The sequence below is a fragment of the Hylobates moloch genome, unplaced genomic scaffold (assembly GCF_009828535.3).
Source record: "Hylobates moloch isolate HMO894 unplaced genomic scaffold, HMol_V3 SCAFFOLD_1, whole genome shotgun sequence".
Classification (NCBI taxonomy): Eukaryota; Metazoa; Chordata; class Mammalia; order Primates; family Hylobatidae; genus Hylobates; species Hylobates moloch.
The window spans coordinates 160,266,362-160,292,450 of NW_026652276.1; the positions used below are offsets into that span (position 1 = coordinate 160,266,362).

A 26,089-nucleotide genomic window follows, 5' to 3' on the forward strand; every position below is an offset into this window, starting at 1 on the left:
CTGAGCCCACCTTCCTACTCTGTTTCCCTTCCACTCTTACACCATGGTGGCAAGGCAGGGAAGATCCAGTTGAGACAGATCACAGGTGTACAGAAGCCTGAAAAGGCCAGTGTCCACTACAGCTGCTCTGGCATCCTTCCTTGGTTCGCACGGTTTATTGCACCACTTCAAGGACACTGTTAACTCCTGGAAGGCAAGGCCCAGGGCTTCTACCTCCTTGGGCATGGAGAGACAGTGGTCAGCAAGAGCAGCTCCTTGGCAGACTGCTTAGTGTGTGACAACTCTGGGGGCTCAGGAGCTATAAACAGGAACAGGACAAGCTTACAAACAAATAACTAAGACCCAACACAGTGCACGCTGGAGCAGAGATGTGCAGAACACTGTGGGAACAGAGGAAGGGGCAGGGCAGGACAGCATCCTCAGAGAGGACACTACTCTGTGCCATATTCTGTGTGAGGCGCTTCATGTTATTTTATTCTCACAAAGGAGGAAGGTGAGTTGGAAGACAATACCCTTGCAAAGCCATTGAACTGGGATTCAGCTCCAGATCTTTCTGGTTCTAAAACCTATCTATGCTTTTTTCCTTGTACAGGCTACCACCTGAGGGGACACCTGCTCTGGGACTCAAAGAATGGTAAAGAGACCTCCAGAATCAACGAATCACTTTCAGAGAAAAGAAAAAAAAAGAAACTTTAAAAACACAAAACAAACAAAAAATACCACATTTTCCCCAAATTTCACATCATAACCAACTAGAAGTACAAATGTAAATGATGCTGGAAACGAGACTCTGGCAAGAAGGGCCTTCTGAGCAAGGTCAGCTTCTCCTCCCGTGATTTCTTGCTCTTTCTCCCAACAATGCCAGTGGATCTTTCAAAACTGCCACTGCTGCTGCTAAGCTCCAGAAGAGAGGTTTCTCAACTTCCAATGGCTTTAGCACAGCTCACTCTCTGGGTTCTCAGATATATATATATATTTGTTTATGAGCCAGTCAGCATCTTCAGTGGTTTTTTAAATAATCTACTGGATTCTCTCAGGGTTCTCTTCATCTGAATGAAGCTGGAAACTCTGCCTGACAGCGTGCTTATAATGCTCCTGGATGCCCTTGGTCGGCAGCTGCCAGCGGCAAATGTCTGTAGAGCTGTAGCAGCCTCCAGACCAGCTCCGTCCCTGGTGGCAGGATCATCTGCAAGATCGTCTGCCCTTGCTTCGTGAAACCACCTGGTGTGTCTATATTTGAGCCATCCATAAAAATGCTTGATCAGATTAGAGCTAAGTACCCCCCAGGGCATGTGCAGGAACAAGTTCAAACATTTATAAAAAGCACTTGATTGTACTGTTATCCAGTACTTCTCAATCTTCTCTGCAAAACCTTGTTCTGTGCTTTTCTGAAACATGAGGACATCATATGCAGCTTCCCCCTGCCTCCACGGGGGACACCAGCCCTGGACACTGCCACGCCAATTAGTGTATTTAAATTTTTAACTCATTTGGGTAAATAGTAATAAGTATGATTTCGGAATTATATATATGAGTACGCTTAGTTTTGTGACAAACTGCCAAACTGTTTTCCAAAGTAGCTGTACCATTTTGCATTTCCAGCAGCAATGAATAAGAATTCCTGTTGCCCTACATCCTTTCAAGCATTCGTGTTATCAGGGTTCTGGGGTTTTGGCCATTCTAATAGGCAGGTAGTGACATTTCATTGTTTAATTTGGATTTCCCTGATGATATATGGTGTAGAGCAATTTTTCCTATGCTTATTTTCCATCTCTCTATCTTTTTTGGTGAAGTGTCTGTTAAGGTATTTGGCCCGTATTTTAATAGGGATGTTTTTGTATTGTTGAGATTTAGGTGATCTTTGTATATTTTGGGTAATAGTGTTTCACCAGGTATATCTTCTGTAAATATTTTCTTCCAGTCTATGCCTTATCTTTTCATTCTCTTGACAGTTTCTTTTACAGAGCAGAATTTTTTAATTTTAACGAAGTCTAATTCTTTTTATCATGGATCTTGCCTTTGGTGTTATTTCTAAAAAGTCATCACAACACCAAAAGTTTTCTCTGCTTATCATCTAGGAATTTTATTTTGCATTTTATATTTAGGTCTTATTAATTTTGAGTTACTATTTTTGAAGGGTGTAAATGTCTTGTGTGCTGACATCTATTATCTCATACATTCTGATCTGTTTTACATTAAATCTTCTGTATATCTCTTTCTGAAATTTGAGTCAAAGTTCCAGGAGGTGTTATATTTATCTTTAATTCCTTCTTGACCATCAGACCCCTGCCTCCACCCTTGCCCAACCCCCACAACATGGTCTAATATTATTTTTCATAACTGAACTGTATTTTGGGTACAGGCGCTGACAAGTGCTTACTTATGCTACATTATTTAATTATAACAAGAATTCTATTTTTTTTAGATCTTATTATCCCTGGGGCAAATAGAGTCCTAAAGTGGCCCCAAAGATCCTCTCTCCCTAGTGCTATTATCCTGAATAATCCATTTTCCTTTAATATGGGTGGAAACTATGGGGCTTGCTTCTACGGGTAGAATATGGCAAAAGTGAAAGGATTTTGCAGATGTAATTAAGGTCTCAGATCAATCAAATAGAAGATTATCCTAAGAAGACCTGACGTAAGTGAAATCTCTTAAAAAAAGGGACTGGGCTCTCCCTGAAGTTAAAGACTCTGCTTTTGCTCTTTATGAATTCAAAAGGAATGTCAGGAAGCCTTCAGGCAGCAGCCAGAAGAAAGCTGGGGCCCTTTTCCATACAGCTGAAAGATAAGAATCTGTTAGATACCTGAAGAGCTTAGAAGTGAGTGGCTCTCCAGATAAGAATTCAGGCAAGCTATCATTTTTTACAGCCTGTTACACTCTGAGCATAGAGGAACCACCCATGCCATGCCTAGGCTCTTGACCCATGGAAATTGTGAGATAATAAATATATGTTAAGTTGTAATGATATTGGTACAGTCATTCTAATTTATTTTTGTGTGAAAAATATTTGTCTGTGTTAAAATATGTAAATAATGTCACGCCTACAATCCCAGCACTTCGGGAGGCCGAGGCAGGAAGATGACTTGAGGTCAGGAGTTTGAGACCAGCCTGGCCAACATGGTAAAACGCTGTCTCTACTAAATATACAAAAATTAGCTGGGCATGGTGGTGGGCACCTGTAATCCCAGCTAATTAAGAGGCTGAGGCAGGAGAATTTCTTGAACCTGGGAGGCAGAGGTTGCTGTGAGCTGCGATCGCGCCACTGCACTCCAGCTTAAGTGACAGAGCGAGACTTTGTCTCAAAATAAATAATAAAATATGTAAGTAATAATTTTAGAGTCATTGGGAAATATTTCAACTCAAGAGAAAAAATATAAATATCAAATCAAAGACATAATGAAAAATTCCTAAATGTGAATTATTTTGTCTTAATAATAACAATACCTATTTCTTAGTTTTTTTCTATTGAAAAATCCTAAACACAATGACCAACCTAGTAAAAATGGGCATTGGTGTAATAATACTGGCATCTTAATACCATATTCCATTAAAAGTAACCAGAGTTCCTTGGACAGATGGCCAATTCCAGGCATGAAATATGTAAAGTAAGCCTGCTCATTTTTTCATAGCAGAAACCAAAGAAACTTTCACAAATACTAAGATTCAGTCAAAAAGACTCAGGAGCCAACTTGAAGAAATCCCTTATGACCAAAAAAGAAAAAAAATAAATATTCATTGAAAGAATCACTGCAGTGACTTGAAACATGTTAAATATATTGCCATTTAATGATCATATAGACAAAACCAAACAAAAAGCTACTAATGATCACATTTCAAAGATGTTACAAACCCAGCGAAGTATTCTGAAAACACATCAAAGAGGAAATAATCATTCTATTATTATTTCCTATACGAATGTATATCACAGTAAAAAAATGATTGATGAAGTCAAGTTTCTCTCTACACATATAGTCTATCTTATAATTAAAAATAAAATACAGTGTCACCATTTCATTAATTTATGATGAAAAATTGAAAATTACATTACTAAAAGGAGAGGTAATTAGAAATTTTGGTACTCTTTATTAACCAGTACCCAACTATATCTGAAGTATTTTTGTTTATTGCGGCACTATTCACAATAGCAAAGTCTTGGAACCAACCCAAATGTCCAACAACAATAGACTGGATTAAGAAAATGTGGCACATATACACCATGGAATACTATGCAGCCATAAAAAATGATGAGTTCGCGTCCTTTGTAGGGACATGGATGAAACTGGAAAACATCATTCTCAGTAAACTATCGCAAGGACAAAAAACCAAACACCGCATGTTCTCACTCATAGGTGGGAATTGAACAATGAGAACTTATGGACACAGGAAGGGGAACATCACATTCCGGGTACTGTTGTGGGGTGGGGGGTGGGGGGGGCGGGGACAGCATTAGGAGATATACCTAATGCTAAATGACGAGCTAATGGGTGCAGGAAATCAACATGGCACATGGATACATATGTAACAAACCTGCACATTGTGCACATGTACCCTAAAACCTAAAGTATAATAAAAAAAAAAAAGAAATCAAACCTGAATCAGATAGAGCTTCTAGATCTAAATGCAAAAAATACAAATGGCCAAGTTGTTTTCAACAAATACATTGCAAGAGGACAGGAAAAACTGCAGGAACTAATACATTAAGATAATCTTAGAAGACATGTTTATTAAATTGTATGCTTGAAATTTGAATACCAACTTGAAATAATCAAATATTTTTAAAAAGTTAAGCAAACAAAAAAATACTTATGAGAGAACTGTGGACTAGATACTTGATGATATAAAGAATTTAGTCAAGTTTTTATAAGCTGTAATTATATAATGATTGTTTCAAAAAAAAGTACTTGTGTAGAGATAAATTCTGAAATTTTTACAGCTCACATTAAATTAAGCCTGGCATTTTCAAAGTAATCCCATAGAGTAAAGGAGGAGGGTAGAATACGAGGGTGCATAGATGAAACATAAGTTGATATTAGATATACATGGGCTTCCCTTGCTTTTGACTTTCACATATATTTGAAATTTACCATAATCAAGTTGTAAATTAAAATTTGCTTCAAATTTTAAAATAATTGGAAGACAAGTCACAGAAACCATAGACTGAGATCAAAATGTTTACAAAAGTCGTACCTAGTGAAGGACTGTTAACAAAAATATACAAAGAACTCTTAAAGCTTAACAGTAAGAAAAGAAACAATCCAACTTAAAAATAGGTGGGAGGATCAGGGAAGGATAGCATTAGAAGATATACCTGATGTAGATGATGAGTTAATGGGTGCAGCACACCAACATGGCGTATGTATACATATGTAACAAACCTGCACGTTGTGCACATGTACCCTAGAACTTAAAGTATAATTTTAAAAAAAGTGAAAAAAAAATAGGTGAAAGATCTAAACAGACACCTCAGCAAAGATCTACAGATGACAAGCTGTAAAATGATGCTTACCATCATATGTTATTAGGGAACTGCAAATTAAAACAATGAGATACCACTACATACCAATTAAAATGGCCAAAACCCAGAGCACTCAATACCAAATGCTTATAAAGATGTAGACAGAGCAATAGAAATTCTCATTTATTGCTGGTGGGAATGCAAAATGGTACAACCACTTTGGAAAACAGTTTGGCAGTTTCTTATAAAACTAAACATGCTCTCACCATACAATCGAGAAATCATGTTCTGGATTGAAAACTTAAATACACACAAAATCCTGCACACAGATGTTTATAGTGTCTTTATTCATAATTGTCAAAACTTAGAAGCAACCAAGATGTGCTTCAGAAGATGAATGGATAAAATAACTTTAGTACATCCAGACAATGGAATTTTATTCAGCACTGAAAAGAAATGAGATGCCAAGCTGCGAAAAGACATGGAGAAAACTTAAATGCATATTATTATGTGAAAGTGTCCACAAAAAAGTTACACACTATATAAGTCCAACTATGACATTCTGGGAAAGACAAAACTATTGGGATATAAAAAGATGAGTGATTGCCAGGGACTTACAGGAAGTGAGGGATTGATAGGTGGAACACAAACTTTTAGGGCAGTGAAACTATTCTGTATGCACTATAATCGTGGAAACTTGTCTTTATATATTTGTCTAAATCCATATGTACACCACCAAAAGTGAGCCCTAATATAAACTATTGACGTTATATGATAAGGATATGTCAATTTGGGTTCACATCAGTTGCAATAAGTGTACCACTCAGCACGGAGATGTTGGTAATGGGGTAGGTTATGCTTGTGTGGTGACGGAATATATGGAAGCTCCCTGTGCTTACTACTCAATTTTGCTGTGAACCTAAAACTTCTCTAAAGTCAATTTAAAAATTGCTTCAAACTTCTTGTACTTTTAAACTTTATATTACAACCTCAGTGTTAGTTTTGATCTGCATAATCAAAAAGAAAATAAAAGCAACTCATAGGTTGGTAGTTTTTTCACTAGTTGTCAAAGAATCCTAGCTTAAGTACAGAGGTGTTTCTTGGGAGCTGTTTGAACTAAATGCACCGACAAGGGAAAACCAATAAAGCTGTTAAAATGGTTTCCCAGGGACCTTCGTGATGATGGAATACTACTTGTCTTATAAGACCAATAGCTGTACATGTTCTCATTTTTGTTTATTTGTCTAGAAACAACGACTATACCTACTTAAACAGACAAACTGGGGATCTTGAAAAACTGCAAAGCAAAACTGGGTGTTTTCCCCTCTCACTGTCATAAGTGGCTGAAAAATGGCTTTAATTTTTCTTTGACTTATACATAATAAATCATTAAAACTCCTGAAGGCAGTATCTTTAGAATGCAGCTTAATTTTATAAAAAATTAATACAGAAGACCTGTAGACACCAACATTCTTAGAAAGCCAAGTGAGGCAATATTCTGTTTGACATGGGATGTTATAGAAGACTATACTGAAATGTGAGTAATAATTTTAGTTAATAGTCTAAGAATTAAAAGTCTAATGATAGGACAGTGAATTTTTTCTTCATAATGACAACTAGTGCTCTAATTCACATGTTCTTAAATATTGCCTTACATAAGATTTGGTAAAAATTTAAATTATGGATAATTTATTTTAACCACTGGTTCTACAAAATTAAAAAAAAATTAAACATGCCCACAAAATTTCTGTTCAAGGAACATTGCTTTACTCATTTATACGTGAGATCCAGACAGGTTCTCTGATTCACAAGAGCCATTTCAAGTTATTTTAAATGGGTGGGTAGAAACAAATTACATAAATCAATTAATATATCTATATGAATATATAATTTCCAAACTGATCAGTGATAATATCAATATATTACCATATCTGTAACATTTTATACTCTTCACAGTTCTAAGAAAATTACATACCCCTGCATACTGTTGCAGTATTTGGGTTCTGGAGCCCTGCCAGAATGGAATTCAAAAGTAAACCAGAATAATCTGAAACAGTGTGTCCAACCTATTCCCAGCTCAAACAGACAAAGTCAAATGGCAGAAGTATGGGAATTGCAGGTTGGACAAATCACAGATAAATTCAATCTAATTTAAATTTTGGCCCAGTTTTAACTCAACTTCATGTAAGGGCAAATCTGAACTATAAGCAACTCATCTTTACAACTTCCCTGGAAAATAAACAAAATGAAAATTTACTTAGATCTCCAACGTTCTTTTTATGCATAATGTCCCCAATATGATAAGAAAACATGTATGACATAAGAAAATACGTATGACAGATGACTGTGACTCATAAACAAGATGAAAAACAGTCAAGAAAGAAGATACCTTCAGACGATTCCATTTTTGGAATTAGCATCTAAGAACTTGAAAAAAGTATACCTAAGTTAAATATTTTATGAGGAAAGACACATATAAGAAGTAAAGAGATGAGATGTGCAAGGTGTGAAATGCAGACTATATATAAAAAATCAAGTAAAAAGTGTAAAACTGAAAAATAATCTACATTCAAAAATTTTATTTCATTTGCTCAACAAAATTGGAAGCAATGAAAAAGGATAAACATAGACATGTCAATAGAAATTAGAAAAATTAAAGCATAGTAAAGGAAATGAAATTATAATTTAAATTTTAAATAATGCATTTTAGGAATTACAGCATTTAGAAAAATATATGAAACATTGACACAAAGAATGGGGAAATCTAAGTACAAGTAGAACGTTGCATTGTATGATAAGTGGTATAATATTTCAAAGTAGATTTTGTAATCAATAATTCGAAGATGTAGTAATGCTGAAGGAACAAGCTATATGTTAAGTTGAAATGCCAAGATTAAAATTAAACTAGAGAGGGCATTTCATGTTCTTACTAAGCTGTGCTTTCATCTCTGGATATATTTGATAATTGCTCTCAAACATGTCATCCCCAAGGATGCCCTCTCTCACCACTTCTATTCAACATAGTATTAGAAGTTCTGGCTAGAGCAATCAGGCAAGAGAAAGAAAGGGCATTCAGATAGGAAAAGAGGAAGTCCAACTAACCCTGTTTGCAGATGACATAATCCTATATCTAGAAAACCTCATAATCTCAGCCCAGTAGCTTCTTAAGCTAATAAGCAACTTCAGCAAAGTCTCAGGATACAAAATCAATGTGCAAAAATTGTTAGCATTCCTATACACCAACAACAGTCAAGCTTAAAGCCAAATCATGAATGAACTTCCATTTATAATTGTCACAGAAAGAATAAAATACCTAGGAATACAGCTGTCAAGGGAGGGGAAAGATCAATAAAAGGAGAACTACAAATCACTGCTCAATGGATTCAGAAATGACCCAAACAAATGGAAAAACATTCCATGCTCATGGATAGGAAAAATCAATATCATTAAAATGGCCATATTACCCAAAGTAATTTATAGATTTGATGCTATTCCTATCAAACTACCATTGACATTCTTTACAGAACTAGAAAAAACCTATTTTAAAATTCATATGGAACCATAAAAGAGCCCGAATAGCCAAGGCAATTCTAGACAAAAAAAAAACAAAGCTGGAGGTATCACACTACCTGACGTCAAACTATATTACAGGATTACAGCAAGCAAAACACCATGGCACTGGTACAAGAATAGACACATAGACCAATGCCACAGAATAGAGAACCCAGAAATAAAACTGCACACCTACAACTACCTGATCTTGGACAAACTTGACAAAAACAAGCAATGAGGAAAGGATTCCCTATTCAATAAATGGTGCTGGGATAACTGGCTAGCCATATGCAGAAAATTGAAACCGGACCCCTTCCTTATACCATATACAAAAATTAACTCAAGATGGATTAAATACTTAAATGTAAAACCCAAAACTATAAGAACCCTGAAAGACAACCTAGGCAATACCATTCAGGACATAGGCATGGGAGAAGATTTCATGACGAAGATTCAAAAAGCAATGGCAACAAAAGCCAAAATTGACAAATGAGATCTGATTAAACTAAAGAGCTTCTGAACAGCAAAAGACACTGTCAACAGGGTAAACAGACAACATACATAATGCAAGAAAATTTTTGCAGCCTATGCATCTGACAAAGGTCTAATATCCAGCATGTATAAGGAGCTTAAAGAAATTTACAAGAAAAAATAAACCCTTTAAAAAGTGGGAAAATGACGTGAGCAGACGTTTCTCAATAGAAGACATACATGCAGGCAACAATCATAAAAAAAAGCTCAACATCACTGATCATTATAGAAATGCAAATCAAAACCACAGTGAGATACCATCTCACATCAGTTAGAATGGCTATTATTAAAAAGTCAGGAAACAACAGATGCTGGAGAGGATGTGGAGAAATAGGAATGCTTTTACACTGTTGGTGGGAGTGTAAATTAGTTCAACCATTGTGGACAACAGTGTGGCAATTCCTCAAAGACCTACATATAGAAATACCATTTGACCCAGCAATCCCATTACTGGATATATAACCAAAGAAATATAAAACATTCTATTATATAGAAACATGCATGCATATATTCATTGCAGCACTATTCACAATAGTAAATGCATAGAATCAACCTAAATGACTATCAATCATAGACTGGATAAAGAAAATGTGTATATATACAACATGGAATAAGATGCAGCCATATAAAAGAATGGGATCATGTCCTTTGCAGTGACATGAATGGAGCTGAAAACCATTATCCTTAGCAAACTAACGCAGGAACAGAAAATCAAATACGGCATGTTCTCACTTATAAGTGGGAGCTAAGTGACAGGAACACATGGACACATAGAGGGGAACAACACACACTGGAGCCTACCAGAGGGTGGAAGGAGGGAGAAATCCAGGAAAAATAACTAAGGAGTACTAGATTTAATACCTGGGTGATATAATAATCTGTACGACAAACTCCCATGACACACCTTTACCTATGTAACTAATCTGCACATCCTGAACATGTACCCTGAACTTAAAGTTTTAAAAAAAGATTTTAAAGAATATCTCAAAAAATAAGTTATCTTAACTCTAGACACATCTAGTGGTTGCATTGACTATTCTCTGCACATATTTATCAGGGCACACATAACCAAGAAATTATTAGCTATCATAGTATTTAACAAGGTTCAATATTTAACAATGCAATATTTGACAAGTTTCAAATATTTCCCATAGTACACAGCTAGGTGATTGGGAGAAATTTAAAAGAATTAAAATAGTAGGTAGCCATACCCATAAAAATTCACAGTTTATTGACATAGATAAAACATTCTCTAGTGCCATAAACACTGGAGACACAATTAAAATATTTTTCAAGGAAGTGTGTAACTACTATTAAAATTATTAGAATGGGGCCAGGTCCACTGCCTCACATCTATAATATCAGCACTTTGAGAGGCTGAGGTGAAAGAATTGCTTGAGGCTAGGAGTTTGAGATCAGTCCAGGCCACATGGTGAGACTTTGTCGCTACTAAATATTAATAATAAAAAAAAATTAGCTGGGCATGGTGGTGTCGGCCTGTTATCCTAGTTATTGGAGAAGCTGAGGCAGGAGGGAGGATCACCTGCACCCAGGATTTTGAGGCTGCAATGAGCTGTGATCATGCCACTGCACTCCAGCCTGTTTGACCAAACAAGGCCCTGTTTCAGAGAGAGAGACAGAGAGAGAGAGAGAGAGGGAGAGTGGGAGAGAGTACATGCGCGAGTGCGGGTGAGTGTGCTCTTAGAATTGTATTTCTGTTACACAGGTGGGAAAGAAAAAAAAGTCATAAAACAAAAAAAGTCCTGGCAGCCGGGTGCAGTGGCCCAATCCTGTAATCCCAGCACTGGGAGGCCGAGGTAGAATTACTTGAGGCCAAGAGTTTGAGGATGCAATGAGCTGCGATTGCACCACTGCACTGAAAACTAGGCAACAGAGTGAGATTCTGTCTCTAAAAACAAACAAACAAATCCTGGAGATATTTGTGTATATGTCTAGAAAGGGTAGTTGTGTGCTTCTTTTTGAAAAATAGAAAATTTCATGCAACGAAGCGAACTAGGCATTCCAGATCTAGGAAAAACCAAAAGCAATGATGATGACAAAGATAACTAAGATCATAAAAATGATGATAGCTACTTATTTAATAAAAGCTACTTATTTGACACCTCTTATATGTAGTACTTTAATTCATTTTTTGATTAAGCACCCCAGAAGTTAATTAATGTTGCTTTGTTTTGCTGGAACTAAAAGTCACTTATGTAAATTCTCCAGGTTCAAACAGCTGGTAAAGAAATGTCTTTATAACATAAATCACTTTATATGGTTTTAGACAACTTGTTTTTTAACCTTAGCTTCTACTTTTCAAACCCATACTCTTTGCTGGAAGAATTGGTGCTAGATTCAACAATGAAGGCTGATGAGAGGGTGTTTTGGAGAAGTAGTCCAGGAAATATAAATACTTCTCGATATTGGACATAGGCAAGAGACAGTAGGGTTATGCCCCCCAGTTAAGAGTCAACTTTGATTAAGTAGCGAGAATTTTAAGATAGATTTAAATATCTTTCAGAATTTTTGCTTCTGTGCCCCATGATTATTCTGTGTAATCATAGAATTATGTGCTGGAAATATAGACATGAGAAATACTGCTGACGTTCCTGTCTGGATGCAAATAATAGTCTTGCTATAATATATATCTTACTATTTAATTTAGAATATATTAAATAATTTTAACTTATGGCTTGAGTAATTATTATAAACTTAAATAATGGATTCATAATCCAAAAATCAAACCCTGTTACAACAAATATCTGGAACTCTTTTCATATTTTTCTACAATTGCATATGTTCTACAGATTAAAGTCACTTCTGAATCAATATTCACTTACATAATTACGTTTGTGTAAATATATTGAGTATATAGTCTTTTGCATAAAATTTAGCTATATGTTTTCAATTATTTTCAATAGTCCATTTCAAGTAAAAATTAATTACCAAAATATCCATAAACAAAATTGTAACCTAGTCAAGCAAAACTGTTTTGAAATATATGTTGTATGTAGTATGTGTTGAATGTTAAGTATATATATATATATATATATATATGTGTGTGTGTTACTGTTGTTGATGGATAAACTCTACATATATACTGAAATGTTGAAAATCCAAGCAATTTTGGAAGTGGTTCTGTTCTTTTTTCTTAATGGCCTACTTACTAGCTTATAGAAAGCATTGTTAAGATATACTACTTCTTGGAAGTTTAAAAATGGGATAAATTTAAGATTGTGACTTTAAATAAGGATCTGGCACTGGAAAATGTACCAGATTATTTTGTTTATTGCTAATCAAACACAGAAAACTTAGTAGTGTCTAAAGTCTATAACAGGTTTGCTTATCTCTCTTATAATCAATCATAATTATTATACTGTTCTATATGTTTAGAGTCAGCCCACTTTGCCTACCTAAGCCTGTGATGGAGAGTATGAATTTAAAATTGGTACTTGAGTTAGGTTATCAGGAATTATATAGCCAACACAAATGCTTTGTCACCAAATACTTATGTGAAAGATGCACATCTAGAGCTCCTGTGCTCCATATGTTACAGCACTGACATTTCTAATGATATAAGCAGTAGCCTACAGCCTAAAAGTTTTACTGCTATCTAGACGGCAAACTATATGATGGAAATAATGTAATTAACAAAAATTAACTCTCTTGAGTTTCAACGAAAATGTAAAACATTTTTCTATTTCCCTGGAGTCATTGAATTTTTTTCTGAAATGTTATCTCTATAAAATATTGAGAGCCAAACAAACAATTCAGAAAGCAAAGAAAGTGATTTTAATTAAAACAAGTGCATATCTTTTGTTTGATTTTTTAAAAAAATTCCCAGACTGACAATAAACTTTAATATCCAGATTGTCTTATATGTGACATTTGCTTTCATAAACCATGCAGTTATCAAGAGCTAATCCTGTAGAGAAACTAATCAAGGAAGGTGTTACACAAATGCAAAACATATGATTAAAGAGGGGGAAGCCAAATCTCATGCAAAGAACTGAATATTATAATGAAATTGCCACTGAATAGAGATGTGAAGACTTCAAGCTCAATTTAATTAGACCACTGAGTGGAATCCCCTAAGAACAACAAGAGTTGAACAGCTAATAATCAGTTTGTTCTTTACTGATTACCAGTTAATCATGTCTCAAACACAACCCTGGTCCCCTTTCTAATTATGAATACATTTTCAGGTCTCTTCTTTAATTTCTACACTTTTTATGGGTGCACAAATCTTAATCAGCTAACTGTAAGAGAACCTACAACCAGTGAGCGTCTTAAAAGGCCTTCCTACTGTTTAAGAAGTAAATATTTGCATCCTTTTGTGCCACAGTGGTAAACATTAGCTGATCTTGTAAGTGGGAAAAAAGGAGCATAGGAGGCTTGTACACATCAGCACAGGGCAGATACTTTCTAAATAAAGATTATTTTTCTTTATAAAGTGCTTGTTTCTTATGGAAATTTGGACATCACATACATGCATACACACACACACACAGTAGAAAAGAGTGAAAAAATTGTTCACGATTCTACCATGAAAGTCAATCATTGATAACAGTCTTATTTTCCTCATATATGTTTGAAAAGGAGATATACACTTATCAGGTGTTTACACTTCTATAAATAATAATGCATTTTAATATTAAAATTTAACAATATACACATTCGCAAAATATGCATTTAAAATATTTAATACCTGCATACTTTACTATAAATTGTATATAACGTAATTTATTTCAATAGTTATTACTAATCATTTAGTTTGCTCCTCTTTTTAATATTATTTATGACTGCTTGATAGACAGCTTAGGATTTAAAAAATATATTTATGGTTATTTCCTACAGAGATTTTCTAAAGGAATAAACTTATTGATTGTTTAAATGTTCTTCCAAACACCAATGTTCAAAGAGGCACCTCAGCTTTCTGGGCTCAGGTCCTTTATTTGATTATAACAATTTCATGCTTTAGAACTCTAATTATTTTCTCCATTTCTTTTTCTGTTTAAACTTCTGGATTTTTTTTCTTAATAGCTCAATTCTCTAGATTGATTCTGAACTCTATCTTCTACTTCTTGCAAGTATCCTAACTTCAGTATTCTGCTCATCTTCATTCTGGAAGTAAATTATTTTTCTCTTTTTTAATTTTTATTTTTATATTTTTTGAAATGGAGTCCCGCTCTGTCACCCAGGCTGGAGTGCAGTGGCGGGATCTTGGCTTGCTGCAACCTCTGCCTCGTGGTTTCAAGCAATTCTCCTGCCTCAGCCTCCGAAGTAGCTGGGATTACAGGCGCCTGCCACCACGCTGGGCTAATTTTTGTATTTTTCTCAGAGACGGGGTTTCACCATGTTGTCCAGGCTGGTCCCAAACTCCTGACCTTGTGATCTGCCCACGTAGGCCTCCTAAACTGCTGGGATTACAGACGTGAGCCGCCGTGCCCGGCCACGGAAATAACTGCTATGTGAGCACACTCCTTTACTAGTTCAGGCTTTGGCAATCAATGCAACTACTTAATACTAAAAGAAAAAATGATTGCCAAAATCTTTATTGATAGTAATAGCTATATTTTTTAAATTTTAATGCTTTAATTGTAAATTGAATATTCTAGCTTAATTGAGTGCTCATTATGTACCAGGAAGTTTATAGGCACTTCCTATGATGTGGTTTTTTTCATCATCATTTTATCATATGAGGAAACTGAGGCTAAGAGAAGTTAAATAACTTGCCTACATAATCCAACTACCAAACAGCAAAGGTATGTTTCAGACATAGACTTGTGAGTCCAAAGCTTATGCTAACTTTATTACATGCTATATCCTCTCAGATGGGATGGTTAACAGTCTACTGGTATAAGTTACAGGGTAGTGAAAGGGTAGATGGAGTGGTGGATTGGCTAGGAGGTAAAGAGGTAACATAGGTAAAAAAAAAAAAAAAAAATTGTTTGAGATAGCAGACTGTGCAGACTTGAGTTAAATCAACTTTAAGTTCTGTTCTGCTATTTACTAGCTGTGTAATAGCAAAATAATTATTTAATCTTTCCAAGTCTCACTTTTTGAATCTATTAAATGGGGATTATGATGAATAGCTTACAGAATTGCTATGAGATATGCAAAGACAAATATAGGTTCAAAGTAAAGGGATAGAGGGCAAATGGAAAGCAGCAAAAAATAATAAAAAAAAAGCAGGGGTTGCAATCCTAGTCTCTGATAAAACAGGCTTTAAAAACCAACAAAGATGACAAAAGACAAAGAAGGGCATTACATAATGGTAAAGGGATCAATGCAACAAGAAGAGCTAAATATCCTAAATATATATGCACTCAATAGAGGAGCACCCAGATTCATAAAGCAAGTACTTAGAAACCTACAAAGAGACTTAGACTCCCACGAAATAATAGTGGGAGATTTTTAACACCTCACTGTCAATAATAGACAGATCAACAAGACAGAAAATTAACAAGGTTATTTAGAACTTGAACTCAGCACTGGACCAAGAGGACCAAATAGACATCTACAGAACTCTCCACCCCAAATCAACAGAATATACATTCTTCTCAGCACCACATCACACTTATTCTAAAATTGACCATGTAATTGAGAGTAAAACACTCCTCAGCAAATGCGAAAAATAAAAATAAAAAATAACAACAAAAAAAACGAAATCATAACAGTCTCTCAGACCACAGGGAAATCAAATTAGAACTAAGGATTAAGAAACTCACTCAAAACCGCACAACTACATGGAAATGGAACAACCTGCTCCTGAGTGACTACTAGGTAAAATAACTGAATTAAGGCAGAAGTAAATATATTCTTTGAAACCAATGAGAACAAAGACACAATGTGCCAGAATCTCTGGGACACAGCTAAAGCAGTGTGTAGAGGGAAATTTATAGCACTAAATGCCCACAGGAGAAAGCAGAAAAGATTTGAACTGACACTCTAACATCACAATTAAAAGAACTAGAGAAGCAAGAGCAAACACATTCAAAAGCTAGCAGAAGGCAAGAAAAAACTATACTCAGACACACAAAAAAAAACCCTTCCAATAATCAAGGAATCCAGGAGCTGTTTTTTTGAAAAGATTGACAAAGCAGATAGACCATTAGCCAGACTAATAAACAAGAGAGAAGAATCAAATAGATACAATAAAAAATGATAAAGGGGATATCACCAGTGATCCCACAGAAATACAAACTACCATCAGAGAATACTATAAACACCTCTATGCAAATAAACTAGAAAATATAGAATGGATAAATTCCTGGACACATAAACCTTCCCAAGACTAAAACAGGAAGAAGTCAAATCCCTGAATAGACCAATAACAAGTTCTGAAATTGAGGCAGTGATTAACAGCCTACCAACCAATAAAAGCCCAGGACCAGATGGATTAGCAGCCGAATTCTACCAGAGGTACAAAGAGGAGCTGGTACCGTTCCTTCTGCAATTATTCCAAACAACAGAAAAAGAAGGAATCCTTCCTAACTCATTGTATGAGGCCAGCATCACCTTGATACCAAAACCTGGCAGACACACAACAAAAAAAGAATATCCCTTATGAACATCGATGCAAAAATCCTCAGTAAAATACTGGCAAACCAAATCCAGCAGCACATCAAAAAGCTTATCCACCACGATCAAGTCAGCTTCATCCCTGGGATGCAAGGCTGGTTCAACATTTGCAAATCACTAAATGTAATCCATCACATAAACGGAACCAATGACAAAACCACATGATTATCTCCATAGATGCAGAAAAGACCTTCGACAAAATTCAACACCACTTCATGCTAAAAACTCTCAATAAACTGGGTATTGATGGAACATATCTCAAAATAATAAGAGCTATTTATGACAAACCCACTGCCAATATCATACTGAATGGGCAAAAACTGGAAGCATTCCCCTTGAAAACTGGCGATGCCCTCTTTCACCACTCCTATTCAACATAGTGTTGGAAGTTCTGGCCAGGGCAATTAGGCAAGAGGAAGAGAGGGTATTCAAATAGGAAGAGAGGAAGTCAAATTGTCTCTGTTTGCAGATGACATGATTATATATTTAGAAAACCCCATCGTCTCAGCCCAAAATCTCCTTAAGCTGATAAGCAACTTCAGCAAAGTCTCAGGATACAAAATCAATGTGCAAAAATCACCAGCATTCCTATACACCAATAAAATCAAAACCACAATGAGGTACCATGTCACACCAGTTAGAATGACAATTATTAAAAAGTCAGAAAACAACAGATCCTGGGGAGGATGTGGACAAATAGGACCACTTTTACACTGTTGGTGGGAGTGTAAATTAGCTCAACCATTGTGAAAGACAGTGTGGTGATTCCTCAAGGATCTAGAACCAGAAATACCATTTGACCCAGCAATCTCATTACTGGGTATATACCCAAAGGATTATAAAACATTCTACCATAAAGACACATACACACATATGTTTATTGCAGCACTATTTACAATAGCAAAGACTTGGAACCAACCCAAATTCTTATCATGATAGACTAAAGAAAATGTAGCACATATACACCATGGAATACTGTGCAGCCATAAAAAGAAATGAGATCATGTCCTTTGCAGGGACATGGATGAAGCTGGAAGCCATTATCCTCAGCAAACTGACACAGGAACAGAAAACCAAACACCACATGCTCTCATTTATAAGTGGGAGCTGAACGAGGAGAACTCATGGACACAGAGAGAGCAGCAACACATACTGGGGCCTGTCAGAGGGTAGCTTGAGGGGATGGAGAGCATTAGGAAAAATAACTAACGCGTGCTGGACTTATTCCTTAGGTGATGGGTTGACAGGTGCAGCAAACCACCATGGCACACGTTTACCTATGTAACAAAACTACACATCCTGCACATGTACCCCAGAACTAAAAATACAAATTAAAAAAACACAACTGTTTCTGATTTTCTATCTTGCAGCTTCACTTAATGTGTTTGTTAGTTCTAACAGTTTTTTAGTAGAATCCTTACCATTTTTTATATAATATATAAGATCATCTCTTTAAAATGTAATCATCAAGGAAAATAGCACTCCCGTTCTCCAGTTCCTATGGGAGGATAGGTGCCTAATTATGTGGGGCCTCTTACTCCAAGTTATAAATCTACTCCCATCTTAAACATTTGAGAAGTTTATTTTTCAAGCCGATTTGCTAACACAGACTGTCAACCTAATTACCAAATGAATTTAGGATGAATCACATACTGTGAAGCCTTCTAACTTGAGGACTCGTTATTGTTCATCTTGAGAACATGTATTTTATGGGTTGTATCTGCTTGTGTATATAAGAAGGTGAGATTTGTCTTTTCATTATCTTCAGTGGATTGCTTGTGATTTATGTCATATTCTGGTTTAATGCTAATTCAACAATAATGCTTAATACTTGTTCTACCTTTGTGAAGAGGTTTTCTGGCTTGGGGGATGACTTTGTTTTTACTTATATTTCCCCAGCTATATTACATGACCTTTACTGGAATAAGACCACATAATAATGCCTGCTCCTATTTCTCAAGGGGAGAGCTGGCTATGTGATTATAACATATACTATAATATAGCATAGTGTACTAGCCTTTTGATATTATAGACTTGGACTAGTCTAAGGCTGGTGTCCTATTAACAATGTTACTCCTTTCCTTCCTAGCCAGACTAAAATTTCCAAAACTGGTAAACGTTAGTTTCAAAATAAAATAAGAGTATTTTATCTGAAAGCTGTCATCAGTGGAAATACTTCTAAAACCTGAGGAGATTGTAAAGGCCTTCAAAACATGTTGACAGTTTTATTTATGCAGGGTTTCAAATTCTGGTCACAAGGTTGTCTTCTCACAGCCATTGAAAATAGCACTAAGTAATCACAGTTATCTTTCTTATGTGGCTTCAGATCCATCTTAATACAGAATCACAGCATCCACCACCAATAAATCAGCATTGACTCTTCAGATAATACTTAGGTCATATTTCAGATCTTACATGCGAGATTATTTTAGGACAAAATTAACATTTCAGGTGGGTATCTTAATCTTCCTGGACTGCTGTAAGTTCTGAAGGCTGGGAAGCCCAAGATCAAAATACTGGCAGGTTTGGTGTCTAGTGAGGGCCAGCTTTCCAGTTCACAGAATGTGTCTTCTTTCTGCATCCTCACATGGTAGAAGGGGAGCTCTGGTCTCTTCAACCCCATATAAAAGCACTAATCCCATTAATAAAAGTTATACCCTCATGATCTAATCACATCTCCAAAGCCCCACCTCCTAATACTATCAAATTGGGGATCGATTTCAACAAATGAATTTTCAGGGTACGTAAACATTCAGGCCATAGAAGTAAGATATGTTAAAATTTGTCCTTCCGTGAATTAAGCAGACAAATTGACATCCTAGAAGAAATATAAGCAAATTCATTCTGTAAAGAGCGAGAGAGCAAATGTTTTTGGCTTCACCATGTGACACAGAGTCTGTTATATCTACTTAAACCTACTGTTGTATTGCAAAAACAACCAGAGACAAGTAAATGAATGGGAGTGGTTATGTTTAAATAAAATTTTATTTATAAAACAATTGGGAGGCCAGATTTGGCCTAGAGGTTGTAGTTTGCTTATCGCTGTCTTGGAGACTATAACAATAGAAATTTGAGAATTATAATGGCTACCTACAATAATAATGTGGCAATATCTTTTGGAACTTAAGCTAATTTAATAGAGACTCTTTATAGACAACGGAATTATCTAAAATTGAAATTTCTCTCACCGTTTTAAAATAAAGAACTGGTTTATTATACATTCATCTTTTTGGGAAATAAAGTTCCTCCACAGAACATACAATTTGTTAAAATAATAAGTGAAATTGGAGTGACAGTGCAAGCCTTTCCAGAGATTGTATCTCCCCAAAGAAATTGTGAGCTTTCAGGCATTTATTGAAAGCACATAATTACCTCCTGTGTGCCTCCATCATTTGGAGGGCTACTTTCACTTTAAAGGCTACCTAAGTGTTGGGTTAATTATAGAGGAAATACTAGTACAATTCCACTTGTGACTTTTACACTCTGTCTTGTTCATTCTACTAACAGCAGTAGGGAGCAAATCTAGTAACTCCCCCCATTTGCCTCTCTGAAGAGAACAGTACAGCCTGAATTTTATCAACAGGACTGATTAGATAGCAAATAGGCTATTTTTGCCTTTTTAAAAGTAATAGTCAAGATACATTTTTCCTGATTTTGAATTTTTTTCTTATAGTGAAGAAGACAAATATAACTTCCTCTTTATTCTACTACTACTTCTTCCTGCATAAATAGTTTCACAGTTTAATTCTAGTGGAAGGGATAATGAATTTCCCATTCCTTGGAGATTTGTCAGAATGGCAAATCCTCTTCTGGGGAACATGTGTCTGTAAAAAAAGTCCTACAAATGTTTCAGGGTAATAAAAACAGTCCACAGATGTCACTATAAAAGAGATGCCCTCTGCTTCTACTTCCTCCCCATACAGTTTTGGAGGTCAGTAGTGATCTGAGAAAAAGATGTATAATAAGTAAGGATCAGAGTTTCCAAAGCCTATTTATTCTCACTTAATCCAATAAACTTAACTCTTTATTCTGAGCCTTCTCACTATTTAAATTCATTCATAGAAAGAGGTTTTGGAAAGACTTGGAGCCAAATATAGGTTTCTCTATTCCCTAGCTGTGTTACCTGAAAGAATTTGTATTCTGCTGCAGTTGGGTGAAATCTCTTTCTCTCCCTCTCTCCCTCCCTCCCCTTTCTATCATACCTAGAGTGGTTTCTGCTTTCCTAACTTGATCCTGTCTAATACTCCTACCTAGCAAATATAATGCAAGAATAGATAGTAATCAGGTGAGCAAAAATTATGGTCTACTGTATGATACTTAGTTACTCTGACTTTAATGAAGTGAAATTTATGAAGTTTTTTCTTCTGTAACTCCTCTGGAAGAGTTAAACACCCTTTATCCTTTATGGCATCCAAATGACTCAGCAGTATCTCCATTATAACACTTAAGATATAGTTTTAAAATTAATCCACTTACACATCTGCATCCTTATTAAAATATGGGCCCCTTCAGGGCAGGACTTTTGTTTTTTATGTCTACAGTACCTCACGCAGTGTGTGGTTCATAACATGCAATCAGAAAATGAGAAAGTGAGGAATGCGTGGGCTGAAGGTGGAGAGAGGAGGGGAGGGGCGGCATTTCTAATCCTTCCCTTAACGATAAAGGAATATGCGAATTGAACTTAAAATATGAAGATCATTTAATGAATAATTTCAGAGACAGTAATATTTAGATACCTTCTAATCTTTGTACCAAAAAGAGAGGTAGAAATATTTTTTTGTTTTCTATTCTAAAACTTAAATGTACCTTTTTAAAATTACTTCAGTACGCAATTATGCTTATAGAAAGATAATTTTTATTTCAGGTAGTCAAATAATAAAATGTTAGAGTGGGAAGAAGGCAAAATCAGGACTTTAAAAAAAAACAAATGCATCTCAAAAAGGGTCCTGGAGATTGGCGCTCCCTTTGAGACCATTTGTAGATTCTGAAGTACCCCGAGTAAGACGGTGAATAGAAACTGTGTGATTGAGGGCTATCCTGGTTATCTCTTTTGTTTAACTTCCCTTTTCATAGATGACCCAACTCATTCTGTCGTCAAGAATTTAACAGGCCATCTCAAGAACTTAGCAAAATGTTAATGTGTCAGCGTGTGTGTATGTGTGTGCATATGATTGTAATTAGTTAAGGAAAAAGGTTTGGCAAGCTTTGTGGAAGATATCTTCATTGCCTGAAAAAAAAATGTCAGTAAGACGGCAAAATAGGAAGTTCCTGGCTTTTTCTCCTCCCACAGACACAGCAAATAAATGGTTACACGTGGATGAATTCCCTCTGAGAGAAATTCAGAAAATAGTTGAGAGACTCCTACACATGGTACCACTAAGAAATATTCACACTGAAAACAGGTAGGAGGCCAGGTGTGGTGGCTCGTACTTCTAATCCCAGCACTTTGAGAGGCTGAGGTGGGAAGATTGCTTCAGACCAAGAGTCTGAGACCAGCCTGGGCAACTTAGGAAGACCCTGTCACTACAAAAAAATAAAAAGTTAACCAGGCATGGTGGTGCATGCCTATAGTCCCAGCTTCTCAGGAGGCTGAGGTGGAAGGATAACATGAGCCTGGGAAAGTTTAGGCTATATTGAGTCATAATGGCACCACCGCACTTCAGCCTAGGCAATAGAATGAGACTCTGTCTCAAAACAAACAACAACAACAAAACAGGTAGGAAAAGCTGAGACCTACTTATGCAACAAAACCCACCCTGAGTAAAGAGCCTTACAATTGGAAAGGAATCCTCAAATCTCATTTTTTTCCTGAAGAGTGAAGGGTTTAGAACACATACACAGCAATCCACTTTTCATAGCTCCTACGTGAGGGACTGGCTCTTAGGTCTCTTAGCCCTGGAAACAGAAGGGGCTCAGCAATTACAAGTTCCCTGGAACTAAAGAGGTGGCTTTCAATGTGTGTGTGAACATGCCCTGCTGCAATATCCCTGGGCTCAGTAAAGCACAAATAGGCAATACCCAGCTCCCAGTTTCTCTTGAAAGAGGTTTAACTGAACATTTTGTCAGCTACTGTCTAAGGTCAGGCCTCTAAGCAGATGTCATCTGGAGTACGGGGAATTCGTAAGACCCCTGGGAGCCTGAACAGGTGTGTGAAAACTTCATGCACTTGCTTCCCCCAGCTCACTACAATGATAAAACCAATTCTCTAGCTTCTCCCTGGAAGGAGTTGCTCAGCACAGAGAGCACCCTGCCTTTTAAAGTTCCCATTAGGGAGACTGACTACTTAATCATCCAGCTCTGGGAGTGACAGGGCTTGGCATTAATGAGTACTCCACAATCACAGAAAACAAAAAGGTAGTTTTAAACAGTTGTGGGGGGACGACCAGTGACCAGTTCTCCTACATTAGCACCAAAGAAGCAGGCAAAAACACCCAGCACCCAGTTTGTAACTGTAAAGGGTTTGACCACATACCTAATGTCACAATTTTCTCAGCAACTAACCATATGTATCTGGATTAGCCTGCATCTAGGAGCTTATTGAGTGGAGGTGGAGGGTAACTAGTAGTCCTCTGACAGCCTGTATAGGCATACCGGTACTTCCACAGTTCCTCTGCCAGCTTGCTCCAGAGATAGAACCAAGCAGCCAGCTAACCCACTTGTCTCTGACTGATAAGACCCAGAATCTTCTAGTACCATAGAAGTGACCAAGAGTGAGGCAATAGTTGGAAAACGTTTCCATTCTGAATGAGAATGCACGCATTTGCCACAGATCTTGTACCCTGTTTACTATGGAGTGAACTAGATACAAAAGCCAGCTTCCAGCTTATCCCTGAGGAGAGAAGGAATTAGACCACACATTTAGCACCCCAACTTTTCCAGATGCTTCTTAGAGACTAGTTTCTATCTCTCCTGTCTTGGGGACACTAATGAGATTTGGAACATCCTGGGACCACAGAGAACTAAGACAGTGGTTTAAACAAGCACAAGGATTTGAGAGGCACCCAGAATCTCTGGCCAGGCTGATTGGTGAGTTCATCTTCTATATGAGGCCAGTCTGACAAGACTGGGAGAAGTGACCACTGTATCTGATGTATGGCAAACAACACAGCCAATAAAAATAAAGAAACAGAAAAGTATGTTACAAAGAAAATAAGGTAAATTTCCAGAAGTGAACACTCAATGATTTACCTGGCTGAAAATTCAAAATAATAGTCAATAAGATGCTCTCTAAGTACTCAAGAAGATGAGGTGGGAGGATTGCGTGATCCTAGGAGCTTGAGGCTGCAGGGAGTCATGATTGTGCTACTGCAGTATAGCCTGGGTGACAGTGAGACTCTCTCAAAAAAAAAAAAAAAAAAAAAGTGCTCACTGAGATCAGGAGAACAATACATGAAAAATGTGAGTTTTTGAAGAAACAGAAAGAAAATACAAAATGGGCCACACAGAAATCATAGAACTGAAGAACACAATAACCAAACTAAAAAATTAAACAGAGGTGTTCAATAGCAGAGTATATCAAATAGAAAAAAGAACTCAAAGATAGGTCATTGGAAATAATACAATTAGAAACAACAGCAACCAAAAAGAAAAAAGTGAAGGTAGCTTAATAGATTCAGGAACTTAAAGATCATCCAGCAGACCAATATACACATTATGGGAGCAAAGAAGAAGAGTTAGGCAGAGAGGAGCCAAAAAGTTATTCAAATAAATAACAGCTGGAAACTTTCCAAGCTAGGGGGAAAATCCAGATTCAGGAAGCCATAGAACATCAATGAAATGAATCCCAAAAGACCTATATTAAGATACATTATAATAAAAGTGTTAAAAGTTAGAGCCAAAGAGAGATTTTTGGAAACAGCAAGAGAAAAAGAGATTTGTTATGTATGAGAGAATTTCTATAAGACTGTCACGCAGATTTTTCAGCAGAAACTTTATAGGCCGGAGGGAGAGAGGTAATATATTCAAAGTGCTTGTAGAAAATAAACCTGCCAACCAAACTACTATACCCAGAAAACATGTCCTTCACAAATGAAGGAAAGATAAATAATCTCTCTGACAAACAAAACTAAGAAGAATTATCACCACTAGACTTGCCTTAAAATAAATGTAAATGGAACTTTTCAACTTGAAACAAAAGTATAATAAATAAGGACTAGGAGAGCTTAAGAAGGTAGGAAACTCATTGGTAAAGGTAAATATATAGAAAAATTGAAAATACTATATTATTGTAACAGTGGTGGATAAATCAATTTTAATTCCACTATAAAAGATAAAAGACAAAGCATTAAAACAGTTATAAACAATTGTGTTAATGGATACTTAATATAAGTAGATATAATTTGGGAAATTGATAGAATATAATATGTTGGAGGAGGAGAAAAACATGTGTAGAGTTCTTGTATGCAAGTAAAGTTAGGCAGTTATCAGCTGAAAATAGACCACTCAAACTATTACACATTTTATGTAAGCTCCTTGGTAACTAAAACAATAATAGTTATAAAAGTTTCACAAAATAGGCCAGGAGCGGTGGCTCACATGTGTAATCCCAGCACTTTGGGAGGCCAAGGCAGGCGGATCACCTGAAGTCAGGAGTTCAAGACCAGCCTGGCCAACATGGTGAAATCCTGTCTCTACAAAAATACAAAACTTAGCCTGGCATGATGGCGGTTGCCTGTAATTCCAGCTACTTGGGAGGCTGAGGTGGAAGAATCATTTGAACCCGGGAGGCAGAGGTTGCAGTGAGCCGAGATCATGCCACTGAACTCCAGCCTAGGCGACAGAGCGAGGCTGTTTCAAAAAAACAAAGAATCACCAGAGTGAAGAGAAAACCCACAGAATGAAATATCTGTAAGCTGTGCATCTGAAGAGAGGTATATATACAAAATATACACACCTGGAGGACATTATGCTAAGAGAAATAAGATAGGCACAGCCAGAAAAATACTGCACAGTCACACTTAT

General features: G+C 36.3%; 1 pseudogene; it reads right to left on the minus strand.

The window, feature by feature from the left end:
• Positions 1–933: 933 nt before the first annotated feature.
• LOC116810806 (LYR motif-containing protein 9-like) lies at positions 934–1,186 on the minus strand (annotated as a pseudogene).
• Between the last annotated feature and the right edge of the window lie 24,903 nt (positions 1,187–26,089).